This window comes from Oxyura jamaicensis, chromosome 20, assembly GCF_011077185.1.
Source record: "Oxyura jamaicensis isolate SHBP4307 breed ruddy duck chromosome 20, BPBGC_Ojam_1.0, whole genome shotgun sequence".
NCBI classification, from domain to species: Eukaryota; Metazoa; Chordata; class Aves; order Anseriformes; family Anatidae; genus Oxyura; species Oxyura jamaicensis.
In genome coordinates, this window is record NC_048912.1 from 2669200 (window position 1) to 2681441 (window position 12242).

At 43.8% G+C, this 12242-nt stretch overlaps 1 long non-coding RNA gene across 1 annotated transcript; it reads right to left on the reverse strand.

Annotated features, from left to right (window-relative positions):
* Nucleotides 1-3674: 3674 nt before the first annotated feature.
* On the reverse strand, nucleotides 3675-9082 carry LOC118176935. The gene is made up of 4 exons (XR_004755588.1): nucleotides 8998-9082; nucleotides 8427-8635; nucleotides 6809-6854; nucleotides 3675-6143 (listed from the first exon to the last, which is right to left on the reverse strand). It is a non-coding gene; the product is annotated as an uncharacterized LOC118176935 (long non-coding RNA).
* Between the last annotated feature and the right edge of the window lie 3160 nt (nucleotides 9083-12242).

The window sequence follows — 12242 nt, forward strand, 5'->3', positions numbered from 1 at the left end:
AAGCTGGGGATGGTGACAACAAATGTCTGAGAGGTGGAAAGGGACAGGGAGGGAGGAAGATTGGCACAATGCAATGATTGCGATGGCTCACAGAGAAGTCACCACCTTGTAGCCATCTGCAGCACTGGCTTTTGACCCTACATACTGTTAATTAACATTTGATGAAATAAATGATGCATTTTTATTATTTTTTTCCTCCAAATTCAACAGAGTTACTCTGAAACACAGGGGCACCAAAAAAAAAAAAAAAAGAAAAAGAAAAAAAAAAAAAAAGACAGAAACTGGTATTAATACTAGGAGCAGTCCCTGTACCTCCTGCAGCACAAGGCACTCCTGGGGGAAGCCGAAGGGCCGGGAACATCCCGCGGGGGTGGCCACAGGAGTGCTGTGCATCACCGTGCTGCAACCCAGCACCTGCTGGGCTCAGGCCCTCCCACCCCGCTGAGCTCCAGCACGTTTGGCAGAACCTTGATGAATTATAAAAACAGCTCCAGAGAATTTGGTAAACCTCCATGGCTCCACCTGGAAGCCTGGACGGTAGCACAGGAGGTGTCTACGTGATTTCAAAGGACTGCAGAGAGGATAATTTTGCTGATGTTAGGCGTGCCCTTGCTGATTCAGAGAGATGCTTAGACATTACCAGGGTGAGGGCCCATAGATTGAGAGAGAGCATTTAAAGTGTGCCTTCTGGTCCATGCTGGGGGGAGAGAACCAGAGGGTCAGGCTCTGGGTGGATCACACTCGAATCACCCCAGCAGCTTCATGACAGCAACTAGGAGAGGGGACCAAACGGACCTAAAAGCATTTGCCTTCTTCCAAATTGCTTTTCTGCATTTCTTTTGGTCTCCCTCCAACCAAACATTGCTTGTCTGCAGTAGTACGCTAAGTAAAAATCAGGCCTCTTGAGGGTTATTTTTATGGATTGCACAGTTTTTATTTAATGAGTACTCTGCCACTAAGGCTAGCAAGAAAAAGATGGTCTCTTCCGTAGGAGCCTCGGCACTGGCACACTAACACACCACGAATGCCAGGTTGCAAAGTGCCTATCTGATATCCCATCAACATATGGGAAAGTTCATGGGATGTAGTCCATAGACATATTTTCTTTAGTTTCTTTGCCACAAAGAAGTTTGGAGGATGAATGCTTCAGAAGGCAAAGATGTTGCTTGGACTACTCCATCATCATTAACCTTTGTAAGGGCACCGGGCCTTCACCCAGGCCTAAATTTAAATGTTGTTTCTCTTCGCAGTAAACATAATGACAAATAAGGGGAAACAGCTTCATTGTCAGTATTTTTTCCTATCATAAAACAGACCAAATGTGTAGATCTAGTTTGCCTGTCCTCCTGTAGATGCATTTGTGGAAGACATTCCCCACTTCGATGACAGCTGGATTTGGCCTTCATCCAGGAAATGCAAAGGAAAGGAAAATAACGAGTGATCTACCCCACTATTTGTTGTAGCAGCTCTGGGTCACTCCACAGGTCACATTTACTTTATTGGATTATCAGGGAACACGTGTGCATCACACACACAGAGCAGCTTCTTGTCTCTTTTGGTCTGGCTTTTGGGCTAGGTGGCAAGAAGATGCCAATAGTTGTCCTTTTTCATAGCAGAGCATGGGCAGACAGCTTTGCCCCAGGACCTACCAGCCTTAGTCTGAAGTCCCTGTCCTGCCCTCCTGCCATACGGAGGGGCTCACCAGCATCCCATTAACCAGCGTCCCATTAACCTGACGTGCTGCTTCGTCCCCCCTCCAACCCCTTCACTTCTCCAGCAATGCGAAGGGGCAACTGGCCACCAGTCCCCATGCTGGCTTTATGGAAATCAAAGACAAATCTCCCATTTCTGGCAGGAGTAGCTGCCCTAAATCTCTGTCACTAGTGCAGCTCTTTAAGAGCACAGTAATTCTCCACCAAATTGAATCTTCTCTGACAATTGGCAGCACATCAGAGATAATTCACAGGCATATTTTTTCCCCTTTCCTAACAGGAAATAGGGCTTGTGCTACATTTACAGTGACCTGGAGCTCTGGGGGCAGACTAATACCTCACCTAAACAAACAGACAGTATTTCTTCCCTGATAAAGGCAGATGGGCTGAAAGGGAAAGCCGCCTTGGCTGTGGCCCTGCTGGCTCCCTGCAGCAGCACCGGAGGTGTCAACAAGGCGCAAACCCGCAGACACCAACACGAGCATCCCTGACACAGCCTGGAACCCAAATAGCAGTTCAGAAGGTTGAGATCTTTGTTTTTGTTTTCATGAAACAACTATTTTATCATCTCCTGTGGACCTCAGCGGGGTTTGGATTTTGAGTTTCACCACCCAACCCCGTGGTTGTACTCAGCCCCCTGCTTCTGCTGAACCTCTTCTTGGAGCCTGCAGTGTTTTCCCAGGAGGTTCCCGCTCACCTCTGTGGGGACAGGGAGATCATTCCAGGCTTTATTTGTGGTGGATGAAAAAAGCAAACTCCAAACTGTGTGAAACAACTCTGGGGGACAATAACTTGCAACAGATGGCACGATTATTCCTTGTCCGATTGACAAAAGAGCCTTCAGAAACAATAAACACCAACATGTCATTGCTTGTAAAACAAATAACATTCAGATATTTTACTTGGATTTCCCCCCAATATAATACTGTATCTTTTGCCCAGAAATGATGCCCATTTAGCCCTTGTAAAGGTGAAGAAACAAGCTAATCCTGATGGGGAAATCTACTGATTGCAAAACTCCACGCCATACATGCATCACCCTAAATACGCGCATGAAAAGCAGAAGTGAAAAGTCCAGTTTCACTCCCATAGGCTCCAAACACCAAAGGCACCAAAAAATCTGCACGTTTCATAGAAATCTGCATGTTTTAGCTGCCTGTCTGTCCCAGCAGCAGGATTCACCTCTCTGCCATGCCAGCAGGCAATGCACCACCAGAAACCTGGCTCAGCTCAGCAGCACCCACTTCCCTGAGACAACGGGGCTTTGCACCAGGCCCTCAGCTCCAGTGCACAAAGTTTAGGTCTGAAGGCAACATGTCTCTCAACCTCAGGCATTTTCAGCTTTGCTAAATACAAGAAGTACAAAAAAATGTAAAGTGAATACAAAAGAACCAAAAGCTCTTCAGCTTCTCCCCTGCAAGTCTTTGTCCCTGTCATAATGAGGGAGTCGGGCAAGAGCCAAAAAAAGTACACATCTGGCTCCTGAAATTCAGAAAAAGCATGGCTTTAGAGAAAACAAAACAAAACGAAACAAAAGAATATATTGGCAGGAGGGGAGAAATCCAAAGTGGGATAAATGTCTTCAGCAGAAGATATTCTCTGAGGGAGCAGCAGAGACACAGTGACAGGCGAGGGGATGATACTGCTGGAATGACTTGCTCGAAGCTGTTGTTTTGGCTTTGTCAACACAACCACAAGTCTGCTCATGTTAGGAACAGACCTCTCTCTCTCTGGTTATTTCCAGGAATCAGCCATCACCAGTTGACAATTAGGAGAACAGCCTAAGCACTGTGGCCGGCCAGTCTCAGTAGGTCTGAGGTTCTTGGTTCTTTTTTTTTTTTTTTTCAAGAGAAACAGCTGTTGACCTTAGGCTTTTTGGTGTCACTTGTTGTCATGGCATTGAATGGAGGTATTTTAGGATGACCATATCTATTTACACTAACAGTTACGAAATATCCCCGATGTATTTCACTGTTAGGTGGAAAAGCAGTGTGCCAGCCAGTTGTCACTCCTGCTCATGTGGCTGCTCTGCAATCATCCCCCTCAACACTTCTGCTAGTCCAGGGCTGAATTTGAGAAAACAACTGAATTTTAACCCCCTGAATCTGCTTTGGGGGCCCCAAAACCTCCTGCTGAAGCTCAGAGTGAAACCCTATGCCAGCCTCAAATGAGTGAGAATATTCTTTGACTGAATCCTGTGGTTTCAGCTGGTTTTGCAATTAAGTCTGTGTCCTAGTTTCATTCTGAATTTCAGCTGATGCCATCCTCAGCTCAGATAAATCAGAGCCTTAAAATGAAACTCAAGCTCATACCATCCTCTCCTCTGAACTAACTGTTGCTCTATTCTATTTCTCCCCTGTTATTCTTTTCTGCACCTCATTTCCAGTCAGACCAAACCCTCTAAGTCACTGCTGTTTGCCTTCATAGCACCAGTGAAAGAAGCCTCCTGGGCATGGAGGCAGCTGCCAGCCTTCCCCTCCAAACACCCGCTGTCAGAAGCCTTGCTTCCAGCCCTCCTACATCTCTGCGAGTAACAAGGCAAGGAGATCCGGTCTCCCCCGATGAGCGTGCTCCACTGGGCTCTGTGCAGTGCCTGAACACCCAGCTCAGTATCTCCATCAAAACCCGTGCGCACGCATAAAGTCTGGCAGCTGTGCATTAGAAGGAGGCTTAGGTGATGATGTCCGTTTTTCAGCCTGAGAAGCCCTTTCTTGCTTTGTCAGTAGTCCAAAGCATGGAAAAGCAGTAAAGATAAGAAAGCATTAAAATGAAAGAGAGCAGTCAAGTGGGTGCTCAGGGGCTTCGCATCTTTCCAGGACGCTGAAGCCAAGAAGCTAAAATCTGGCCTAAGGCTGCGAAACAGGGGTCACAGAGAGGAGGCTGCACACTTGTGCCGAAGTTATGCAGATGCAGTTATGTACTTTTGTTTTTGCAGTTAAACGTGTAGCCTCCATCTGTGTAAACAAGGAGCAGAGCAAGTTAACATTGCAGGGAAAATACAGTAGAGAGAAAGAGAGTTGGGCAGGTTTTGGCTACAGAGCAAAGAAACTTGATGGGATCAGGGACCCAGCTCAGATGTGACCTCATTTTCTAAACCAGCTGAAGGAAAAGAACGAATGCACAGCAGAAAGAGGAAAGGGGAAAGACCCTTAAGAGGACTGTACCATCTAGGCCAGCAACGTGACCTGTGAGAACTCAATTTGATTTTAATGCAGTGGGAAGTGTGCCCGGGACTCTAAATAATACTCTGTGTTGTACGAAATGTTACACAGAGCTCCCGTCAGGCAGGGTCCTGAGTCGACACAGCTGGAGGGAAAACTCTGCAGGAGTCCCATGCCACTCAGTAAGTAAACAAATAAACTTCAGCGCCATTCACGTATTTATAGGGTTTTTGTTATTATTGTTTAGGCACATTAAAAAAACAACATCAGCCAATAAAGTCCTCAGCTACACTTCCTTCATGTAAGTAGAACACTTTAAGTATTTTGGGGTTGGAGCAGATAACCTCCAACCTACACCATTCTGTGATTACCTCTCTACAAATACAAACATTTCTCATCTGCCTTCTCCTCTCCTGCCTTGCTTTCCCCTACCTAATACTGCCCATCACTTCCTTCCTTCTCCCATAACTTTTACAGAGACTTTCTCTGGCAGCTTCATGTGCATCTTATCTGCTGGATAAACACTAAGCTTGTTCATTTGGCATATCTGCTTAAAACATCCCATGGCTCAATAAAAACTTTCATTTAAATCTCATTATAATCACAACTGCTTGCCCAGTTAATGTGATTTTTGAAGAAGTGATAAAAAAAATCAGATCACAGAATCCTGAGAAATCTGAGAGCATCTCAAGATCTGCCTAAACTGCAGGGCAGGGGTGCTGCTCTGCAGTCCTGAGTTTTTCTTAGCTGAGAGCGTGGGGTCATACGTGGCTTTAACTTTTTTAAAGTTATCAGGCAATAATAGATGGGCAAAGCGTGACTCCCTCCCTCCTTCATACACATACACCACCCAGATCAAATCCAAACTGAACAGTGTGGGCAGAACAACAGGAAACAGATAGCATCTGTTGTTGTTGTTGTTGTTGTTTTTTAAGCATACACAAACTGGTTAAATAACTGTCTCCTTTTCCCCTCCATCCCCCACCGTTTTTTGGTATCTCGACTGAAATCCCAAACGTAAAGCAAACCTTTGGGGTGGGGTACTAGGGGAGGAGAGGAAGAGGGGAGGAAGGTGAGACCTGTCCTCTCAGCCCCCACTCGTGTCACTTCATGGGCTGGAACAACATTGACTTGGGCGTTTTTCTAAAACCAGGTCTCCTGCCTTTTCACATGCGTAGTTTGATGAGAAGAACTGGGCAGTGACTTAACTGTAGAGGCCTTGGCTCCCTCCCATCAAGCAAGAACGTCTGATGCCATCGGTGGACTGGTTCTGTGTTTAAGGGAAATTCTTGCTGCTAGTCAGTTCTGACAGCATTTAATACTTCTCTGCCTCAAAACGAGTCACGGACATGACTTATGTGACCTGTCTCATACAGGCAGCAATGTAAGAGCTGTAAATAATATACCATTATTTTATTTCTGTTGGCATATGATTAACAGTGATCAAGAATCCTCTCTTGTATCCCAGTACAATATCTTTGCCCGTAGGAAACACATAAGCTGTAAAAGTAATTGAAAAAATATGCTCGTGGATTGCATACTAACAGGATTTAAGCCACCGTTAGGTCTACAATTTTACTCTTAAATTTTTTTTGTGTCCAAAAAAAAAAAAAAAAAAAGCATTTGCAGTGAAAAATCAAAAGCCAGTTTTGAAAAACTGGAAGTCAAAATGCGCTAGAGTTTCACACTCCACAAATACATGCAGTTTGTGCTGCCAGCATGAGTCTGTAAGGAACCAACCATGTGCTCTGTGCTGTTTATACCTCTGAGCTGTGTAAGCTCCTCAAAACTGGAGGGCACGTGTCACTTACACTGACATGCAAATCATTCCTGCTTTGTCTGCCAGGAAATTTGTGTAAACCAATGCTGAGTTCAGGTTCGCTCTATTGACATTTTCACCAACGAGTAAATTGAAAGGTTACATTGTTGACATACCAGATGTTATGCAAACTGCTTTTCAAACCATGGTTTCCATACATCTCTGCAAATAAATAAATGAGACACTTACAAATGGTGTGTGAATCAATATATGGTAAATCACCCATTTATATACACACAGCAAAAACTACTGTGTGTAAACCCCATATTTCACACAATGTCAAAACCTCCTTCTTCACCCAGTACTTTTCATTTTCCTGCAAATAGCTGTCATCTATGTAAATGTTTTCCCTCAGGACCAACTGCTCTTCATAGTAAGAACATTACATGGAAACCTGGGTGCCCAAATTAGCACACGGTGTTATCAGTGGGAGTTAAGCACCCAAGTGGGCGTTAGGCTACCAAGCATCTTCAAGGATGTGGATTTGTGTGCCTACAAGAGCAGCTCGGAAGGTGCTAACTTTAGGCACACTCAAGTTTTTAACATGGATTGGCTCCAGTTTTGATTTGGCCTCGGGGTATTTTGACCCCATCCTTCAGCACTTTTTTGACCTTTGACTCATCTCTAATAACAAAAATAAGCAAAACACTACTTGTCCAATGAGACAGTTATTTGGGACTGGTTCTCCTTTCACGGTAATGCAATCAGGACTGACCTTGTAATTCCAGCCTCAGTGAAGCACATGTGGTCAGGATGGAAGCACAAGAGAAAGCCTGATTTTAAATTGGCATTGCACTTCCTTGGTCTCAGAAGTAACAAAAAGTGGGGCTGACCCCGGCTTAGCTTACATATACCTTCAGGTACCTCAGGCAGTGTTACTGCAGGCAGAGAAAATGGTGTTTGGTCCTTGTTCATCAAGGTCTCCACCTGTGATCACTGTTTCGTTAGGAGCACCCTCCAGTGCCAGTGATTTCTTGCCATGTTCCCAATGTATGAGTTTATTCTGGTGTAAATCAGGGCAAACCAGACTCATTTCCTAAATTTCTAGTTGCAAGGAAATGAGATTTCTTGGAGTGACAGTGATGCCTTCTGCCAGTTGCCTCATCTCCTAATCAAGGAATTGTCATAACAAATCAGCTTTTCTTTAGTACCTTATATACACTCAACATACAGATGCAGAATGGTTTCAATACACTCCAGAAGGCTCCTCCAAGCTGGAAGAAGCCTTGATCAATTCATGCCCTTCTCAACCAGCTGAGACACAGGACTGTGTCTTTCCCACTTTATAATTCTTTGCTGAGTGCTCATACTGAAATTGTTTCATAACCACATGAATTTGGAGTTTTCATTTCACCCTTGGAAGAAATGTAGAGTCTGGCACAGTGACAAGTATAACAGTGTGTAAAAGCACAATTAACTTATGCTCCCACCCCATTTTTTTACATTTCTAAGGAAGCTCTGAGATTTCAGAGTGATTGTTTTCGCTTCAGAGCCAGCAGCACGTGGTCCCTTCACTTCATCAGCCGTGCCGCACAGAGCCGGCATGCCCGGGCACCGGTGTGAGCCCATTCTAAAGGCACAGGAGAGAGGTCGCAGGCTCAGCACCCTGTGCCGTGCCCCGGCAATGGGCTTCCTAACTGAGAAAAGCAGGAATTAAAGAGGTAAAATGGAGCTATATTTGACACTAACACAGTTAGGCACTGTAACCCCTTTAGAGCTGTTAAAACTGGGTACCTGTACCGTGCTGAGCATGAAGGAAAGCACAGCTGAGCCTCACAGTTCAGGTCATGATGTGAGTTGCTCCTGGAGCCTGCAGCCAGGTCTGCTGGGTCCACGTAACCTCAGGTAGCACAAGATAGAAAACGTGCTCTAGTATTCTTTCACTGGGAAATACCAACTTTGAAACTCTTCACAGAAACACATTAGGCTGATGCTTTATCCAACTGCAAAAAAAAAAAAAAAAAAAAAAAAAATTAAAGGGAGAGAAAAAATAATTATCTCAAAGCTGCAGAAACATTTTAAAGGTTTTTCTCCTAGTACAATCAACTTTTCATTTCAAAATGTGAATTTGTTTATACATAAACAAGTAGTACCCTAGAGAACTAGAGAATAAAGATCAAACACAATTTTTCAGTATGATTAGGTTAGAGTGTGCCAAAAGATGCTGAAGTTATCGGTTTGCCAAGTATTCTGAGATTCTGAATTCTCAATGCGTCTTGGTAAAAGAAAGATGGCTGAAAAGAAAGCAGTTGCAAACACTCCATACTATCATCCTAATAGTGCAAATTTTTATGAACTTTCCTACCTGCCTGCTTTCCAAACGCAGCTTAGGTGACCAGAGTTAAATATAACTTTTCAGAATGTGGCCCCTTCTGTCTATCCAATTTGTTGTGTGGCTGAAAGAGCAGGTGAGATTCATAGTTTCTGAATTAAAAATAAAATGTTTTACTAGTTTAAGGATGTCAAATTTGCAAGGCTGAGGTTATCTGTGCTAAACCTGGATGCTCCATCAGACCACAGCTATGAACTTGGCTCCATGGTGACTTTGGTTTACTGCCACTTGCTTCCCTGAAACATGAGTGACACCACAGAGAACATGTCACCTGTGTTTCACCTGGCTCCTGATGACAGCAGGCCCTCATGAATTTCTGTTGATCTTCCTACATATTTAAGCAATGGTCTATTTTCCCTTTCTTCATCCATTTATTGACCCTTTTTTGGCATCTATATGTAGATACCTCACTAACAACTGGTGCTAGCATAGGCTAGGGGTGCTTTCAGATGTAACTACCCCAGGCCCTAATAGTATCAACTCAAAATACAACTCTAGAGTTCATCTGTCTTACATTCTCTGAAAGTTTGTTTTAGATATCCATCCAGCTTGCCACTTCTAAGGGGAAATAGTTTGAAACCAGTATCAAGCAGGCTGTCACTTCAGAACCACCATCACTGATCATGGATGGCATGAGGCACCAGGCAGGTCTCATATTTCCAGCAGCTTTCAATAGCACTGCACATGCTTTTCCCTTACCACCAATACCATAAAGACATTCTGCCAGACATAATCATCTGCATCTAGGCTGGCAGTTTATAAGCTATCCTAAGCACATGGTTTTGAAGAGCCTAGCTGTTGAAAGAGGAACAGCCTGCTGCAGCAAAGGATAAAATTGCATCTAAAAGCAGAACAAAACAATGCCACGCCGAGCCTTTGCTAGTTCTTCTTCACGAGCCTATGCTCAGCTTCGTGCGGGGTTTTAAAGCTGTTTAAATGAACAGATAAACAAGTAAAAGTATTCTGCCACTCCTAACTTTTGCAGTTGTTGCAGATTAAAAGCAACGCATGCTGATAGCCACAAGAAAGGCAAAGGAGACTGGCTAGGTTTTATATTGTGAGGTTTCAGTCTGTGGATTCTGATTTAAAAATAATAATAAAAAAAAGATTGTTCATTTTTAATGGAGTTCTAATGAAACACCCTCAAGCTCTGCAGTGGTTTGCATCTATGGTTAGCGGGCCAAATACAGCATGTTTGTTTCGCAAGTAGCTTTAGAGATAAGAGAGGGCAAGACCATGCTCTGGTTTTACAAGGCTGTAAGAGGCACTTAGGGGCCATACCGTCCCCTGCTTTGGTTGCCTAAGGCCTGCTCTGGTCATTAAGTAATGTGGAAGGCTTATAATAACAGCTGGTGACCAATATATTCCCTTTGTACAAATGTTTTACATTTGTCACCATAACCATGGCAGAGAGACAGCTCTGCTCTCCTAAAGGCTCAGTCTTACCCAGAATTCTTTTATTTACTCAAAACTGCACCATTACAAGGCATCATTTGTCAGATACTGCCATACCATGTTGAGAGCATACAACCTATGCTAAGGATAAAAAAGATCAATCACAACACAACCTTTGGGATACCACAGTAAGATAAAAAGTCTTAAGTAGGAAAAAGGGGTAGGAAAGGTCTTACAGAAGCTCTTTCCTTAAACTACTTGGAATCATGCTTTCAAAGGAAACATATTCTCAATCTGTGAAAGGAAAATAACCCCACACTTCTGTGTGCAGTGGAAAATAAAAATAAATTTTAAAAAAAGAGGTATCAGGCCTTGAGATGCACCCCAGATTTCACCGAATCACAGGAACGGTAAGGTTGGAAGGGTCCTCTGGAAGTCATTTGATCCTACCTCCCTGCTTGAGCAGGGACTCCTGAAGCACCTAGACTATGTCCAGGGGGCTTTTGAAGATCTCCACAACCTCCCTGTCTGGGTAACCTCTGCCAGTGCTGTTACCTGCACAGTAAGGAAGCACTTCCTGATGTTCAGAGGGAACCTCTGGTGTTCCAGTCTGTGCCCATTGCTTCTTGCCCTAGCACTGGGCACCACTGAAAAGAGCCTAGCTCCATCTTCTTTGCATCCTCCTTTCAGGTATTTATATGCATTGATAAGATCCTCTCTGCACCTCCTGGTCTCCAGGCTCAACAGCACCAGCTCCCTCAGTCTCTCCTCATAGGAGATGTGCTCCAGTCCCTTGATCATCTCAGTGGTCTTCTGTTGGACTTTTTCCAGTATGTCCATGTTCACTTTTAATTCATTCTTCTTTTCTCTCATGTGAAATTCACAGCTGAGCTCTGCCAGGCATTAACTTTCTGCTTTCCAGATACACAGGTCCCTTTTTTTCCAAACTTCGTGTTTTCAATGGACAGCATATGAATTGCACATGAGAATCACTTCCACTAAACATGTCTCACATGGTCATTGTAGATTCAATTCCACTGAGCATATATTAAAAAAGAAGTTTGCACGATGTCCCAGGACATCTGTAGATGATCCTAGGTAAACAGCAGATTATTTCACTGAATCACTTCTACAAAAACTTTTGTGACTTACACACTTAGTTTTGTGAACTAAAATGTGACAGTGAGCACAAACCCAGACTTTACCTTAAGTTCATGGAAAAGCACCAGAAGCCTCCTTGTTCTAGAGGAATTTTAATTGCTCATCTCCTGCACTTTGGGGTCATTAGCTCTTTTTTACTGGCCTATTTCCAAGCAGAGATCCAGGTATTAACCTTGCTTCCATCACTTTAACTACCTTTCTCCATGTGAGAAGATCAACAGATGACTACACTTACTGCAAGGAGGAGGGAGGGGTTATTATTTCTTCATTTCAGAATGGCACGCAGACACCTTTTTTGGCTGCATGCAAACAAACGTACTTCACTGCAGAGAGCACCTATGGCCGTGTAACCCCACAACTCAGCAATTTGGCCAGTGCTGACTGCAACAAAACACTCCAGTGAGCCAAGTGTTTCACAAAGAAATATGAAATACATGAAGTATGTCATGTCTAGCATACAAACTCCTTTCTTAATTATCTCCTTGTCTCCTTGGACTGTCTTGCCTTTCTGGCTGTAGCATGCACAGTTTTACATTAAATGCCCTTATTAGAAAGTCAGAGAGTCCAAGAAGATGCAATGTTTTTACCCTGTTTCTACAGGTCATGCAAGGGCCAAAAAGGGCCAATTTGACTTGACTTGAGTCAAGTCAAATGCTGTTGTT